The sequence below is a fragment of the Lepidochelys kempii genome, unplaced genomic scaffold (assembly GCF_965140285.1).
Source record: "Lepidochelys kempii isolate rLepKem1 unplaced genomic scaffold, rLepKem1.hap1 scaffold_29, whole genome shotgun sequence".
Lineage (NCBI taxonomy): Eukaryota > Metazoa > Chordata > Testudines > Cheloniidae > Lepidochelys > Lepidochelys kempii.
In genome coordinates, this window is record NW_027621931.1 from 1,163,764 (window position 1) to 1,181,745 (window position 17,982).

The 17,982-nt window shown below is 50.6% G+C and overlaps 1 protein-coding gene and 2 non-coding genes across 3 annotated transcripts in view; 2 read left to right on the forward strand and 1 right to left on the reverse strand.

Moving 5' to 3' along the window:
- The window catches only part of LOC140904567 (uncharacterized), a 708,751-nt gene that overhangs the window by 71,030 nt on the left and 619,739 nt on the right, over positions 1-17,982 (reverse strand).
- Positions 231-303, forward strand: TRNAM-CAU (transfer RNA methionine (anticodon CAU)). The gene has a single exon. It is a non-coding gene; the product is annotated as a tRNA-Met (tRNA).
- TRNAE-CUC (transfer RNA glutamic acid (anticodon CUC)) lies at positions 9,094-9,165 on the forward strand. The gene has a single exon. It is a non-coding gene; the product is annotated as a tRNA-Glu (tRNA).

Here is a 17,982-nt window from a genome sequence, read left to right on the forward strand (position 1 = left end):
AGATGGCACATCCAGTGCAGGTCACAACAGTTGAACACTCCCCATCCATATTACCTTCCTACTATGAGCTTCCTCCGGAGATGCAGTAATTCCTCAGAGAAGTCGTTAGGGTTTAAGCCTCAGTGGGCTCACTCCAGGTGAACTCCCAGGCAAAGTCCTGCTGTTTGCTGCTCAGCTGGTTCCCCGCTGCTCAGCTGGTTCTATAAGCACCGAGCCTAAAGCTCTTCCAAGCCTTCTTAGCGCAGCAGGCAGCACATCAGTCTCATAATCTGAAGGTCCTGAGTTCAAGCCTCAGAGAAGGCAACTCTTCTTGCTCCCTGCTTTAGATTTTCTAACATAAATCAGAGAAAAAAAGACTAGAGCTGAGTGGTTTCTAGACACCCTCCCATCCATCTAACACACACACACAGACTTTTCTAACGGTACGTGTACAGTATGAAATTAGTTCAAAATTATTCGATTCGAAATTTCGGGAGCTATTTTAGACATTCAGGCTTCGGTGTCCCCACTGAAGCGCGTGAATTCGGCAGAGTGCGTCCTCAGTACCGAGGCTAGCATCGAACGTCGGAGCAGGTGCACCGTGGGTCGCTATCCCACAGTTCCCGCAGTTCCCGCCGCCCACTGGAATTCTGGGTTACGCTCCCAGTGCACGATGGGGCAAAAACATTCTTGCGGGTGTTTCTGGTGCATGTCATCAGGAAGCTCTGGCAGACAATCGTTTCACGCCTTTTTGGCATGCAGACGCCGTACTGCTTTCAGCAGACGGTGCACCGCTTGCTCTCCTGCAACTATGAATCTGCCTCTCATTTCCTCTCCCCTTCTCTACTTTCTGCTCTTTCTCTTCCTCATCGAACTCTTCTGCCTCCAACTCTGCTCTCCCGCTGGTGCCACGCTTCCGAGCTTCTCCGGGTTGTCTGTCCTGGGCTCCTGCCTCCGTGAAAGCCACAGAAGACAACCATTTCCCGCCTTTGTTCGGCTACCACGAACCAAACAGCACCTCTTTCCCTGCCGCTCTGCTCTCCTACATTTCGCGCCCGTTTTCCAGGATTCCCCGTGCAGGTGCCATGGAGCCCGCTCAGATCTCCGCTGAAGTTTTGAGCATTGTAAATACCTCGCGCATTATCCAGCAGTATGTGCAGTCCATGCAAAACGGGGCGAGGAAACGACGACCGTGCGATTACTATACTGATGAGGACATGGACAAAGATGGCACGGCGTGTGGCAATTTGGAGATCATGGTGGCGCTGGGCCAGGTTCATGCCGTGGCACGCCGATTCTGGGCCCAGGAAACAAGCGCAGACTGCTGGGGCCTCATCGCGTTGCTGGTGTGGGATGATTCCCAGTGGCTGAGAAACTTTTGTATGCGTAAGGGCCACTTTCATGGAGCTTTGCGACTTGCTGTCTCCTGCCCTGAAGTGCAAAGACACCAAAATGAGAGCCGCCCTCACAGTTCAGAAGTGAGTGGCCATAGCCCTGCGGAAGCTTGCAACGCCCGACATCTAGCAGTCAGTCGGGAATAAGTTTAGAGTGGGCAAATCTTCTGTGGGGCCTGCTGTGATCCAAATAGCCAACACAATCATTGATCAGCTGCTATCAAGGGTCGTGACTTTGGGAAATGTGCAGACCAGTGTGGATGGCTTTCATGCGCTGGGGTTCCCTGACTGCGGCGGGGCGATAGACATAACGCATATCCCTCTCTTGGCCCTGGAACAGCGGGGCGGGCACTACATAAACCGCAAGGGGTACTCTTCCATGGTGCTGCAAGCCCTGGTGGATCACAAGGGACGTGGCGAAAGGGATACACAAACAATCCAGTTGGGCCATTGCCCACAAGCTCACCCCAAGCAGCTTGGACTCCTGATGACTGTGATGCTGAGGTTCCTTAGACCCCTGTTCATATTTCAGACCCCAGCCGGTGCAGCATCCCTGCCCAACCACTCACCATCTGCCCCAGGAGAACCAGCTGGTGGGCTGCATCCACAGGCAGGTAGTTTATGCCGCTCCCCTCAGAGCAGCAGCCACAGCTGTGCAGCTAATCCCCACATCTGGTTGCCGGGGATCCAGCTGGATTGTTTGGGCATCCCTTTCAAGACTTGCCCTCAACAACCTGGCAGCCCCCAGCTTTCTCATTGCTCTGTGGTTGTTTGCTCTGTGAAAGGGGCCTCTAGGAATTGGTATTTCCAGAGGCATTAAAGAATCATAAAGGAGAAGGAAAAGTTAATGCCTTAGAAAAGTCTGTGTGTCTGTACTAGATGGATGGGTGGGTGTCTAGAAACCACTCTGCTCTCGTCTTTTTTCTCTGATTTCCAGTGGTAATCAAGGTCAGCCATTGCCAGCAGTTGACAAGAACATGTGAGAGCAGTGGGGGCGGGAAATAAACATGGGGAAATAGTGTTTTACTTTGTGTAATGACCCATCCACTCCCAGTCTGTATTCAAGCCTAAGTTAACTGTATCCAGTTTGCAAATTAATTCCAATGATCACTACAAAAGGTTCCCCCCGACCCCACCCGGCTCTCCTCCTGGTAATAGCTCACCTTACCTGATCACTCTCGTTACAGTGTGTAGGGTAACCCCCATTGTTTCATGTTCTCTGTGTATAGGAGTCTCCCCACTGTATTTTCCACTGCATGCATCTGATGTAGCTCACGAAAGCTCATGCTCCACTAAATTTGTTCGTCTCTAAGGTGCCACAAGTCCTCCTGTTCCTACTCATGGTGTTGTATCCCCATAGTGTGGCCGTTTGGTGTCAGTCCTTTTAAATAAACAATGAGTTTTTTTCATAGAAACCATATTTTCCTCATACAGACACAGGAGTAGATTAATCTACAAAGGGAAGGTGATTCCAAGGCAGTTCCGGAGGGAGAAGGGAACGTTTTCAGCATCACTAAATTATTGTGTTGTACCTCACACACACACAGAGTGACAATAAACTCAATTAACTGAGCTACCAACACACTGCACAGGAATGAAATAAACAACTTTATGTTCAAGGAGTTCGGTGCATGTAAATAATATTAAAAATATGTTTTGGGCAACGCATGGAAAAGTCATTGTATTGTACAACCCACTTGATATAGTTAATACGCCACATAATATTTAATGAAGTTAAGAACGACGTGCTTATAAATTAAAGTGTTGTGCCATTTACATACGCACGAGACATAGAAAAAATGGAATTATTTGAGCTTCCAACATTTCCACTTTCTCACGGCATGTTAGACCCCCTGCTTTAAATGAAATATGTCTAAAGGCCAGATGTATGAAAGAATTGTCTCGTTCTGTATTTCTTAGCTTTTATCTCAAAAGGTAACAGCCTCATAATCTTCCCCCAAACACCCTGGGACCTCCCCAAATTATTAACATGCCCCTGTCCTCAGCAAGGCCACGACAGTGACCCACAGCTAGAGTGTCTAGGCCAAGCTGTTCTGAAGGAGGCAAGTCAAAGATTTTCTCTCTGCTTCCCTTGGCAAGGTCTTAGTGGGAAAGCAAAGTCCCCCACATAGAAAGTTTTCTGCTGAGAAACCAATACTAGTCTGTTTGGGGACTTTGATTTGAATGGATTATTATTATTCTCTTCTAATCTCTGAATTATTTCAGTTCAGTCTTTGTCCTCCAGATGTGTTGCAAGGTGTTGAATTGCGGGGGAGAGAGGCCAAGTCATGACGTCTCTTCCCCTCTTTCATAATTTCTTCCAACTTGTTAGGAAGTTCCTCTGCCTTGATGTGAGTCAAGCAGTGTCCATTGTCTCCGGGCTGTCTCGGAGGAGTCCGCATTGTACACGGTTCCTGGGAGAGTCCTTGGGAGCGTGGATACCTTCACTGGGCCAGCAGCGAGTCTGGCTCCTCCAGCGTCACACCGGAAAGGCTGGCGGTGGCCATTTCCCAGCCTCATCACATATTTCAGTGACGCACCCAGAGCAAAACTCCACCACTTCCCAGACAAGCCTAGCACACACCATCCACCCAGGTATTAGCCTTCAACAGATCACAACTTTTACAATGATAGTTCACCAGGCCGACTCTGTACAAATCGTACCTTAATTCTATGAGAGTGGTGACTATGGGGCTTCCAGGGTGCTGCTTTGAGCACAGCCTGCCACCCCTGGGCTGACACTGCAATGGAGACGTCCCCGTAGAGTCCCTCTCTCCCGGGATAAAGATGGCAGCAGGGCTGGCCTGGGTCAGCTGACGTGGGCTCCTGGAGCTCAAACTGTGGGGCTCAAAAGTGGGGTGCAGATACTGGTGTTCCTGCTGAAGCCTGGGTTTGGAAACCCTCACCCCTCATGGGACCTCAGAGATTGAGCTCAAGCCCATCTGTCTCCACTGTCATTTTATAGCCCTGCAGCCCCAGCCCCAGAAGCCTGAGTCAGCTGCCCCGGGCTCTGAGACAGGTGCCCTGGGTGTTTGAATCGCTGTGCAGACATAACGTTAGGATACGTCTACAGTGCAATGAATCACCCACGGCTGGCCGGTGTCACATTAATCAGGATCATGCGGCTTGGGCTGTAAAGTTGCGGTGTACAAATACAAAGAAACAAGAGCAAAAAACCAGTTTCCTTTATAGCTACATAGCTATAGATACATGGCAAATAGCAACAAGAATCAGAGTAGAGCTGGATCTAAAAAAATGAAAGATTAATCTTTGCTCTACGAATAATGACTGATAAATGGTAATATAAAAAAGGACCTCGAATTCCTTCGTAATATGACAGTTCTTGGAAGTTCCAGGCATATTGGCTAGAATTTTCGAGACACAGATTGTCAGAAAAACGTAACACGCTGAGTGCTCCACCTGAAACAACAGCAAATACTGTTGCCAAGATAGATAGATACATTGCAAAGAGCAACAAGAATCAATGTGGAGCTGAATCTGCAAAAGGGAAAGATTAATCTTGCAATACAAATAATAATGTATTAATTATTATTATGTCATAAAGGACCGTGAATTCCTTCATACTTTTATCATCCTCAGGATGTTGCTGTGAATTCAGAGACATGATCGTTTTCTGGAGCAGCCATTGCAGTTTCAAAAGGAAATGCAGGCAGAAAATGAAGCAGGGAGGGTTGTGATGGGGGCGCATGAAAGCAGAGGAGGCTTGCTCCTCTTGAGTTTTCTTTCAGTTTCTCTTGTGATCGTGATGGAGGAAGCGGAAGCTTAATTTGAGTTTGTCCCCACTCCCCTCCTTCTCTCGGCGGAGTGTGTCTTCACCAGGAGTGCTTCCACCGAATGAAGAGGGGCAGTGTGGGGGGGCTGAGAAACGGGGCTCTTCACTCCGCGCAGCTGCCCACTGGGAGCCCAGCTCCCCCTGGGCTCTTGACTCCCCACCTCCTCCCTGGAGTGGGAGCCGGCCACCTGGGCTTCTTGCCTGCCTGCTCCCAGCCAGGAGTGGGGGCGGGGTCCAGGGGCTCAGGCTTCTCGGCTCCCTGCGCTGGGAGCCGGGAGCTTTCGTGCAGCAGCCCCGCGAGGAGCCAGGCAGGTGCAGCCCCGCTGGGATCAGGGAGCGGAGGGCAGCCATGAAGGGAGCCAGCCAGAAGCCATGACATTGGCAAGACAGCCAGCAGCCCCTGTGAGTAAGGCAGTGTCTACACAGACACTGTGTTGTCCTAACGACCCCAACGCAATCCCCGTGCCTCTTGAGGAGCTGGAGTTACCATGTGGGTGCAGCAGGGCACTTACATAGATGGGACAAGGCTGTAGTGTGCACCGTGAGGTAATTAGGACAACGTAAAATGCTGTCGGCGGGCCTAACTGTGTAGTGTAGCCCAGGTTTTAATCTCCTGCTGATGGGTTATATGCTGGGTGCCTTGTTTCCTTTGCTTAGGAGTGCTTGTTCTCACACCTATCTCCTCGCTTTCCATTCCAGTTCAGGGAAGGAGAGAATAACCAAGTCTTCAGGTATGAAAAGGCAAAACATTTCTATATGACCTTTCGCAGTCAGTGAAACCTGTGGTGGGAAACGTGCCCTTGATTTTACTGCATTTTGGTTTCTTGTCTTGTTGGTTGCTCCCAAGGAGCTGGCAGGGAAATGTCCATGGAGAAGTGGAGTGGATGTGAGGTTTCTTGCTTACGAGATTTGCCTGCGTTTTGGCCTCATTGTGAGAAGGGCAAATTGGTACAATTCGTTTCTGTCACAGATTGTAGTGTAGTGTGGTGGTTATCATGTTTGCTTCACACGTAAAATATCCCTGGTTTAAAACTAGGCAGAAACAGTGCCTTTTCCCCTGACTGATCAGTTTTGGTCTTCCTCCATTCCAAGCCCTTTGCTGAAATACACCCGTATTTCCCACACTTTTTGTTCCTTTTTCTTTCCTTTGACGATATTTTAGGGTTGTAATTTAATGGCCACACAATTTTGCTCATGAATTAAAGTTTAACACAACATTTGACAGCCTTTTCCTATGCCCTCTTTTCTGTCACTTACGGGAGTTTACTTATGGGAATATTCACTGATTTATTGCACCGAGCATTTCAAAGGAAAGGTCAGAATCATTTACCTTGGATTCACTTTCCTTACTTCTTTCTAATTCTTTCTTTCACATAGATGGGGAAATCTGTGTTGGAGCAATTTAGATTACCACTCTCTCTTTCTAGACGGAAGCTGACACAATTTAAAACTTCCCAATTTGCAAATATCTATGTGAAAATATTTCCTAAACCAATGCAGAGATCCTGGGCAGGGCTAGGGGTGAGGCAGATTAATAATTGGCTGTTCTTTATTTTGGTGCTTGCTAATTGGCCATTTGGAATTTTAATACGTGATGGCATTACAGGCGAAAGATAATCTCAACATGTGGAGAAGAAACGGTTATACGGGCTAATAAATAATTTCTTGGTGTCACACCAAAAGCGATGCATTCCAGTGTGAAAGAAGAACTAATTCATGGCTTATGAGCATTTGCTACATAGTTGTAGCCATGCAGGTCCCAGAAAAGCTTGTCTTTGTCCCCAACAGAAGCTGGCCCAGTCAAAGATATTATCTCACCCACCTGCGCGTTTGCTCGCCACACTACCTGAGACAAGCGGAAAGAGACTCAAAGCAGAGAAAATGGAACAAAGAAGTTGAATTCCTAGCTGAAAAATGGGCCCCTTTGTCAGCTGGAGGCAATCTCAGACGATTCTGGGACCTCTTGTGGCTATTGCTGGTTTTGAAAAAAGCCAGGTGTTATTTAGGCAATATCGCTTCTACTATATCCACTGAAGCAGATTTATGCTTCACGATTGCTGTGTATCCAAAGAGATTCATTCAATTCAGCACACAAGTGAATAGAGATAGGCAGCTGGAGTCAGCCAGTTCGCCCCCATCTCAAAGTCTTTGGTTTTTAAAAAGGCCCCTTTTGGTGTTTATACAGGACAGGGCAGAAAACGGCCAGATAATAAGCTATTGGGGTGAAAGTTCTGAGGTTTTTTTTAATTTGCAGTGAAGACTGAATGGAGAATTGTGTCGAGAAGTTTCTTTCCCTGACTGAGGATGGAACCAAGGCAGCATCAACGAGACTCCTAACCAGTAGACCAAGGGTACTCAACAGGTGTACCATGGGCCAACTCTAGACCGCCAGAAATTTTTAATGGACCCTGAAATCTTTTTAAAAATCATAATAATAAGTAAATAAAATTATTTTCTCTGGAGTCTGGACCTTGATCATATCTTGACTGAGATTTTGGACCTTGACAAAAAATAGTTGACTACCCCTACAGTAGACCATAAGGGGGGGTAATGTAGGGTTTTTTGGTTCAGCTCCTCTATGCTTTCTAAGGCTACCTGCTCTCCAGTTAAAGAAATCCCTTCCAACCCTGATATTCTATGATTCTATGAAATGGTCCATTCCCCATTTCAGAGGGGACAGGAACAGAGAGTGAAGGAACCCCTGTGCTCATAACCTGAGCTCAAGGAAAAGCATTGAAACAAGCTCAAATTACGATTTAGGTTCCTCCATCAGAATCCCAAGAGGAACACAAAAGAGGAACAATCCTCCTCTGCTTTCATTTACCCCACCGCATCCCTCTCCGCTTCTTCTTCCGCCTACCTAGTGGCTTGATTTCCTTTCAGAGTGGTAGCCGTGTTAGTCTGAATCAGCAAAAACAATGAGGAGGACTTGTGGCACTTTGGAGACTAACAAATTTATTTGGGCGTAATCTTTCCTGGGCTAAAACCCACTTCATCACATGCATGGAGTGGAAAATACAGCAGGAAGAGATATATACAGAGTCCATGAAAAGATGGGGGTTGCCTTAAAATCATAGAAGATCAGGGTTGGAAGGGACCTCGGGATGTCATCTAGTCCAACCCCCTGCTCAAAGCAGGACCAACCCCAACTAAATCATCCCAGCCAGGGCTTTGTCAAGTCCCCTGCCCTCTGACATGTCCTTTCACAGAATCACAGAGTTGGAAGGGACCTCAGGAGGTCATCTAGTCCAATCCACTGCTCAAGGCAGGACCAATCCCCAATTTTTGCCCCAGATCCCTAAATGGCCCCCTCAAGGATTGAACTCACAGAGAACTGTTTGAAATGGGCCACCCTGTTTACCACTACAAAAAGTGATTTTTCCTCCTACTGCTAATAGCCCATGACATGCTAACAAAGAAACAGCCGTGATTTAAAATCTCCACTCAGAAATGGTGAACAACAGCAGAACCCAAAGTAACTGAAGGAAGGGCGGATGATCACAGTTAGGACACAGAATTCAGAAGATGGCAAAGCTCAGAGCCCCGTTACATGGAGTCAGAATGCAATCAGCTCACAATGAGGGGGAGCAAACTCCCTCCCTTGCTCTCTATGCCAAAGTTCCTGTCAGCTCAATGTCCAGGTCGGCTGCTGAGAGGGTTGCAATGGGGTCAGTGAAGGCAGAGGAGAATTGTTCCTCCTGGGTTTTCTTTGTGTTGCTCTGTGATCCTAGTGGAGGAAGCTGATGCATCATTTGAGTTTGTTTCAGTGGCTTGGGTTGGGCTCAGGTTGTGACCCTGAGCACAGGGGTTCCTGCCCGCTCTGCTCTTAGCCGCTCAGGGAATGGACAAAGGAGCAGCTTCAGAAATTGGAGAGAAAATAGCCTAAGGAAGTGTAGCACAGCTGAGAAGAACAACAGCCCCATCTTCTCCCTGGTGGTCTAGTGGTTAGGATTTGGTGCTCTCACCACCACGGCCTGGGTTCAATTCCCAGTCAGGGAAAAGTGACTTTACAGCAAAACACCTTAATTTATTCTTCTCTTGCAATTTGAACAAATTGACGTTTTTTCCCTGACTCCCCCATCTTCTACGTGATCTTGGCAAGGGCTTTGGAGACCATATCAAAATCAAAGCTTCCCATTGACTAGGAGCAGAATATGGGCATGTTTCCACTGTGCACTTTGTTGTCCACAAATAGACAGGTGCAAATTCTTGTTCCCCCTTGCTAGCTAGCCTAACCAATGTTGTAACAACAGTAATAGACACTCAGGTTGACCCAAGATGTCAGTTTTCTTAGAATCATAGAATCATAGAATATCAGGGTTGGAAGGGACCCCAGAAGGTCATCTAGTCCAACCCCCTGCTCAAAGCAGGACCAATTCCCAGTTAAATCATCCCAGCCAGGGCTTTCTCAAGCCTGACCTTAAAAACCTCTAAGGAAGGAGATTCTACCACCTCCCTAGGTAACGCATTCCAGTGTTTCACCACCCTCTTAGTGAAAAAGTTTTTCCTAATATCCAATCTAAACCTCCCCCACTGCAACTTGAGACCATTACTCCTCGTTCTGTCATCTGCTACCATTGAGAACAGTCTAGAGCCATCCTCTTTGGAACCCCCTTTCAGGTAGTTGAAAGCAGCTATCAAATCCCCCCTCATTCTTCTCTTCTGCAGGCTAAACAATCCCAGCTCCCTCAGCCTCTCCTCATAACTCATGTGTTCCAGTCCCCTAATCATTTTTGTTGCCCTTCGCTGGACTCTCTCCAATTTATCCACATCCTTCTTGAAGTGTGGGGCCCAAAACTGGACACAGTACTCCAGATGAGGCCTCACCAATGTCGAATAGAGGGGAACGATCACGTCCCTCGATCTGCTCGCTATGCCCCTACTTATACATCCCAAAATGCCATTGGCCTTCTTGGCAACAAGGGCACACTGCTGACTCATATCCAGCTTCTCGTCCACTGTCACCCCTAGGTCCTTTTCTGCAGAACTGCTGCCTAGCCATTCGGTCCCTAGTCTGTAGCTGTGCATTGGGTTCTTCCGTCCTAAGTGCAGGACCCTGCACTTATCCTTATTGAACCTCATCAGATTCCTTTTGGCCCAATCTTCCAATTGGTCTAGGTCCTTCTGTATCCTATCCCTCCCCTCCAGCGTATCTACCACTCCTCCCAGTTTAGTATCATCCGCAAATTTGCTGAGAGTGCAATCCACACCATCCTCCAGATCATTTATGAAGATATTGAATAAAACCGGCCCCAGGACCGACCCTTGGGGCACTCCACTTGATACCGGCTGCCAACTAGACATGGAGCCATTGATCACTACCCGTTGAGCCCGACAATTTAGCCAGCTTTCTACCCACCTTATAGTGCATTCATCCAGCCCATACTTCCTTAACTTGCTGACAAGAATACTATGGGAGACCGTGTCAAAAGCTTTGCTAAAGTCAAGAAACAATACATCCACTGCTTTCCCTTCATCCACAGAACCAGTAATCTCATCATAAAAGGCGATTAGATTAGTCAGGCATGACCTTCCCTTGGTGAATCCATGCTGGCTGTTCCTGATCACTTTCCTCTCATGCAAGTGCTTCAGGATTGATTCTTTGAGGACCTGCTCCATGATTTTTCCAGGGACTGAGGTGAGGCTGACTGGCCTGTAGTTCCCAGGATCTTCCTTCTTCCCTTTTTTAAAGATTGGCACTACATTAGCCTTTTTCCAGTCATCCGGGACTTCCCCGGTTCGCCACGAGTTTTCAAAGATAATGGCCAGTGGCTCTGCAATCACATCCGCCAATTCCTTCAGCACTCTCGGATGCAACTCGTCCGGCCCCATGGACTTGTGCGCGTCCAGCTTTTCTAAATAGTCCCTAACCACCTCTATCTCCACAGAGGGCTGGCCATCTCTTCCGCATTTTGTGATGCCCAGCGCAGCAGTCTGGGAGCTGACCTTGTTAGTGAAAACAGAGGCAAAAAAAGCATTGAGTACATTAGCTTTTTCCACATCCTCTGTCACTAGGTTGCCTCCCTCATTCAGTAAGGGGCCCACACATTCCTTACTCCACAGTCCCCACAACTCCGCAGTCAGACGGGACTCTCAGCCAGCCAGGAAAACAGAGGTTTATTAGACGACAGGGACATGGTCTAACACAGAGCTTGTAGGTGCAGAGAACAGGACCCCTCAGCCGGGTCCATTTTGGGGGGGGCAGTGAGCCAGACAACCCCGTCTGCCCTTCACTCCATGTCTCCAGCCAGCCCCCAACTGAAACTCCCCCCAGCCCCTCCTCCTCTGGGCTTTGTCCCTGTCCCTGGCCAGGAGGGCACCCGATTCCTTTGTTCTCCAACCCTTTAGCTCTCACCTCGCAGGGGGGAAGGGCCCAGGGCATCAGGTGCCAGGAAAGAGGGTGTCGGCCATTCTCTGTGTCCAGACCCCTGCACACACCTGCCCTCCAGAGCTCTGCAACGATCATACACCCTTACCCCACCCCCTAGATCCTTAAGAACTGCATACGGGAAACTGAGGCACCCCCACACAATTCAGAGAAAACATGAAGTCCTGCTTCATCACAGATGACTCCAGGAGGTGAGTTGCTTGCTATCCTACCATGTTTTTCTGTCTCTCTCCTCTAGTATGTTGGCCAACACACACATTCTGTCTCTGTCTCTCTCCTCTCCTGGTACCAACGATGACCAGACCCCAGGTGCCTGGGCCCCAGTGCCCCGCCTGTGCTCCATCTCTTCCTGTATCTGCCTCACCCCTTCTCCCAGCCCACACTGCCCACCGCTGCCTGGATGAGTTCCCCCTCTCCTCCACTGCACCCCCCTCTGTGGGGTCCCTGCCACTCACCGTCTGCCTCCTCTCCTCCACCCCCTCCCCCGCTTCCCCACGGGTCACTCTGGGGGCCGGTTTTCTTCACCATCTTTGTGCATGATCTGGAGGATGGGATGGATTGCACCCTCAGCAAGTTCGCAGATGACACTAAGCTGGGGGGAGAGGGAGATACGCTGGAGGGTCGGGATAGGGTTCAGAGTGACCCAGACCAATTAGAGGATTGGCCAAAAGAAATCTGATGAGGTTCAGCAAGGACAAGTGCTGAGCCCTGCACTGAGGAGAGAAGAATCCCATGCAGTGCCCCAAGTGTGCCATGTCCCCGCCCCGAACCGACCCTCCCGGAGCATCCTCAATTCCATGAAACAGCTGTTCTGGGGTGGGCAGGAAGTGCTGGGAGGGAGAGTGGGGAGTTGCTCAGTGGGGGTGTGTCTCTCTGGGTGGGGTCTGTGTGTGTTTACGCACAAGCTGATTGTGATATCACGGAGGCCAACAGCAAAGAGTGTTGGGGGTCAGCATTCTTGCCCTGCCGTCAGTCTGCCAACTGGCTTGGTTGACAACGGCTGGTGACCCAAGGAGCTGCTGAGAGACGCGGACCATCCCTCTGTCAACAACTTCTTGAATCAGCTATTTCCACAGGTGTTTGAGGAACAAAAGGATGAGTTTTTACAGAAGGTAATTCCCAGATTCTTTCCCTGCTCATTAGATCGCACACGACAGGTCGGTGCCTCCTTCTCCTGGGGACGGGTGGGGGCGGGTGTGGCAACAGGCAGGTCTCAGCGTTCCCTTTTGATTTGAAAGTGGCCGTCTCTCAGGTCTCCTCCTGCTTCAGCCGGTCAGGTTCTTTGGAGGCAGATTTAGATGATTTTATCTTTCAGCAGACTAGTCGGGGGGAATTTCCAGGGATAGAACCAAAAGGGAAGATAACAAAACTCGTGTAGAATTTAGATTGAGATCTCCATCAATAGTCTTTCCCTTGGAGTTGCCCCTAATGCACTCCTTGCCTTCAAGTTGGGAATAGAAACCCTTTGTCTCCTGTCATGACTGCCAAAGAAATGTGTAAATGAGGATATTCTATGATTCTATGATTTACACCCATCAGGGGACACTGTCTTTTTGAGGCGGGTGCAGCTGGCTTGGGATGGTGCTGATGATGGATAGAAAACAGGCTGGAGTCAATGACAGATGGGACCACAGAAGGGGAAGGGGAAGGACATCTCCATAGAAGGTCCTGGGTGCTCAGATACCCCAGTTCTAGGTACCCTGGCCTGTCCCAGAGAGAAAAGACAAAGAGGGGCCCAGCCCCCCGACAGTCATCCCATGGACAAGAATCTGGTTGGGAGTGGGCTGAAGGTTCCCGCTGGACAAAGGGGAGCTGAAGTCCCCCAGCGTCCTGGAATTTAAGCAATGCAAGCTTCAAACCCTGCACGGGTGGGGCCTGAGGGGCACCCGCAGAAGGTTGGGCTGGACAGGGGCGGCAGGTTTCTACAATTTTTGGTGGTTTCCAGAATGGGACCAAGTCCTGCCTCCCCGTCCACCTCCCCCCACATCTGCCTAAGGCTCTGGGAGTTTGGGTATGGGAGGGAGAGGGAAAGGGGTTGGGCTCTGGGAGGGAGTTTGGGTGTGGGCTGTGGTTTGCGGCAGGGGGTTTGGGAGGGAGGAGGGAATGAAGGGTGCGGGGTCTGGGCTGGGGCAGGGGGTTGGGGTGCAGGAGCAGGTGTGGGGGCAGGCTCTGGGAGGGAATTGGATGTGTGGTGTGGGCTCTGGGCTGGGGCAGGGGGTTAGGGTGTGGGAGGGGGTGAGGGGTACAGGCTCTGGGAGGCAGTTTGGGTGCAGGTGTGGGGTCTTGGCTGGGGCAGGGCATTGGGTGCAGGAATGGGTGGGGTGGCCAGGTTCTGGGAGGGAGTTCAGGTGTGGGCTCTGGGCTGGGGGAGGGGGTTGGGGTGCAGGAGAGGGTGCAGGTCGGGCTCTGGGAGGGAGTTGGGTGCAGGGGGTGGGCTCTGGACTGGGGAAGAGGGTTGGGGTGCGAGAGCAGGTGTGGGGGGAGGCCTGTGGGAGGAACTTTGGGTGCGGGATCTGGGTTGGGGTTGGGGTGCAGGAGGGGGTGCGGGCGCAGGCTCTGGGAGGGAGTTTGGGTGTGGGGTGTGGGCTCTGGGCTAGGGCATGGGGGTAGGGTGGAGGAGGGAGTGCAGGGGGTGGACTCTGGGAGGGAGTTTGGGTGCAGGGGGTTGGGGTCTGGGCTGGGGCTTGGGGTGCGGGAGAGAATGAGGGTGCAGCTCTTACCTCAGGGATCTCCCAAAAGCGACCCACACCCCTCTCTGGCAGCAGCTCCTAGGTGGGGGGTCTCTGCCCATCGCTGCCCACGGACACCACCCCAGCAGCTCCCATTGCCACAGATGGCAGAGTCGGCCCTCGGGGCGGGGGCAGCGTGTGGAGATCCCCCACCCCCGGGACTGCAGGGACGCGCCAGCCGCTTCCGAGACTGGCAGGCCACACGGAGTGTAAGCAGTGTCAGGGTGAGCCTCACCCTGACATCTGGTGGTGAGGTGTGGCAAGTTGTGGAAAAGAACTTCAGGGGCCGATCTCATTTGCATAGGCACACCCACCCCGCCTAGAACGAGGCCATAGCTGCCCAAATGCTCACTTTGGCTGCTGTGGGATCCCCAGTGTCTCTGTTATTGGGGCAGGAAGAATAAATTGTTATTACCCTGATTATGGGAACTGTGCTGGGAACTGTACTTGGCCTTTTGTTATGATGGAGGGACTCACCATCAACTAAGTAGCACTCGCTAGGCAAGGGTCATGGGTTCCAAAACGCTGTGAATTGAGAGAGGTTGGGGGTAAGTATTAATACTTGGTGCCATGGGTCCCTTGGTGATGGACTTACATGCTAATTGTTCTTCCTTTTCTCTCCACTGTGGAATCTCAGAGCTAATTTTGATTCCGTTAGGATTCTAGTTACAGGCTGCTGAGCTCATTTTGGGCTAATGGTGTCCCAGCACTGAGGCTCCCCTACTACAAGCAGACTTCACCAAAGAGCTGAACTGAGTAAGAGCCGAAATCACTGAGCGTTGTGTTCAGTAGTCGGGGAGCCTGAAGATCTATTGTGGAGAAGTTTGCGGGACGGCTGGAGTGCCTCGTGGACAGGCTGGTGGAGCAGTTCGTGGGACGGCGGGAGCTGCTGGTGGGCTGCGGAGCGGAGCTGAGCGAAGCCGTTCGTGGGGCGGCTGGTGGAGTGGAGGCCTATGGAGCTGTGGGGCAGTCAGTTTCAGATCATGTAAGGTGCCTTTTACCCCCGCCCCCATCTCCACCCAGGTTGGGAGATAAAGCTCTGCAGAGAAACTTTTGAACTTTGGGGCTGCCCTGACCAGGGACAGAGACTTTTGGGTCATTGGACTTTTGGGACTTCGGGTAATTTGGGATTGCTGGACTCAAGAACCAAAGGGAAAGGGCATGCCCCAATTTGCTTGGGGTGGGGTTTTTTTTGCTCGTGGGTTGTGTTATGAATCCTGTTGGTGGTGTTTCCCCAACATAATGCCACATTGTTTCTCTCTGTTATTAAAAGGCTTTTTGCTACACTCAGACTATGTGCTTGGGAGAGGGGAAGGATTGGCTCTGGGAGGCGCCCAGCGGGGGTGGTACATATTTGTCCCAGGTCACTGGGTGGGGGCTCGAGCCGGTTTGCACTGTGTTATTGGAATGGATCCCCTAGATACTGAACCCGGTCCTTGTTGCTGCCAACTCTGACGGGCAGAAGGGTTACACGGAGCGAGGGTGGGCAGGAAGCCGCCTTAGCCCCCTTGTGCTGCCGGTGATGGCGGTGGGGGTTTCCGGGCCCTTTTAAATTGCCCGGGGGCAGCAGGTGGGGCTGGGGGAGACACCGGCCCCCGGACTTGGGTGGAGCCAGGCCCCCGTGGTCTTACGTTGCTGGAGCATGGGCACCAGGGGCCCAGATGAGGCGCCTCCCCTGCGGTTGGAGGAGCATGGGTGCTAATCCACGTTTTGGCGGGTTGGTTTTTGGAGGGTTAAATGAAGGCAGCCTCTGCTCTGGGCTCGTCCAGTTTCAGGGCCTGACGCTGCTTTGCACAACGATGAATCTCGGAACAGGCCAGCACTGAAATGACGGCAGAACCTGAGGAAGGAAAAGCCTCTGGGTTCGTCTGTGAGCCTTGACGCCGAACGGGAGCCGTAATTTGACTCGCTTTGTGGCTGCGGCCGGTAAAATGTCAGGACAAAGTCGTCCCAGTGACTGTGACACTGGGTTTGAGGCGGCTTTGGTCTTATTCAAATGTAACTAGCATGGAACACTTGTGTTTTTAAAGGTGGGTTCCCCAAGCAATCCCAAGTTGTTCTTCCCAGAGCTGGGTGATGGTGGGCAGCAGGGGATCTCCCCAGTCTGTGGGGGAATCTCTCTGGGCCCCACTGTTAGTTCTCCAGACTTTCTCCCCCTAACCACGCACACCCCTCCCCCACCCATTATCAATGCTTTACAGCGACCCCTCCCTCCCCTTATGGGATACAGCCTCTCGGTGACAGAGACTGACTGGGGCTCCCCTCTGCATGGCCCCAATGGGGAAGGAAAGGGACCGATGGGGGAGGAAGAAGACGGGCAGAAGGAGTCAAATGGGGCTAAACCAGAATAGAGGAGATTTTCTTCCTGTTAAAATGGACTGGAGTCTCATTGCTGGAAAGCCACAGCTTGAGTGAGGTTTGAACCGGCAGCCTTTCAATTGCCAGGCAAAGGTGCGAACCACAGAGACGGATCACGGCCGACTTCCCAGCGCTGTCCAAGGAGCCCCTGCAGGGGTGCAAGTGGTTAGTGCAAAGGGCAATATTGCTGGGGTTGTGAGTTCAAACCTTCCCTGCAGCCCTGGTTTCTATTACCCCATGGAGCTTCCCCAGCTTGCTTGTCCTAATTCACATGGAAAGTGCCATGAGAGGAAGGTCTGAAATGTGGACGTTGGTGCAAAGCTTGGGACCCCCCACCAATGCTGCCATTAGCTGTGGGTGGGTTGCTCAGGGGCAGGGAGAATTGATTTCTTTGCTGCTGAGAAAGCTGCCAGGACAGGTCCGTGGGCACCAGAGCTCCCCGCTTCTTCCAGCACATGCCAGGCTCTGTCACTCCTGGAGGAGGGTCATCGAATCATAGAAGATCAGGGTTGGAAGGGTCCTCAGGAGGAATCTAGTCCTACCCCCTGCCCAAAGCAGGACCAACCCCAACTAAATCATCCCAGCCAGGGCTTTGTCAAGCCTGTCCTTAGAAACTTCTAAGAAAGGGGATTCCACCACTTCCCTAGGTAATGCATTCCAGTGTTTCACCACCCTCCTAGTGAAAAGGTTTTTCCTAATATCCAACCTAAATCTCCCCCACTGCAACTTGAGACCATTCCTCCTTGTCCTGTCATCTGCTATCACTGAGAATAGTCTAGATTCATCCTCTTTGGATCCACCTTTCAGGTAGTTAAAAGCAGCTATCAAATCCCCCTTCATTCTTCTCTTCCATAGACTAAACAATCCCAGTTCCCTCAGCCTCTCCTCATAACTCATGTGTTCCAGTCCCCTAATCATTTTTGTTGCCCTTTGCTGGACTCTCTCCAATTTATCCACATCCTTCTTGAAGTGTGGGGCCCAAAACTGGACAGTGCTCAAATAAATCGGTTAGCCTCTAAGGTGCCACAAGTCCTCCTGTTCTTTTTTTTTAGTTATTAAAGAAGTGTCAGTAAAAGGTCAGAATGCGATCGTCTCAGTCCTTCTCTTGAAAAGTGTAAGCTCATTAATTAGTTCGCCACTTCATCAAAAATAAAGGGGACATGCACCAGCCTTTGTCATGTGAGCAACTTTCCCAAGCACTTTGGACAAACTCAGGAGTAAGTATAAAATAGTAAAATAAGTTTATTAACTCCAGAAAGTTAGATTTTAACTGAGTATAAGTATTGGTCACAGAGGTCAAAAGTGGTTACATAACAAATGAAAACAGACTCCCAGTCTAAA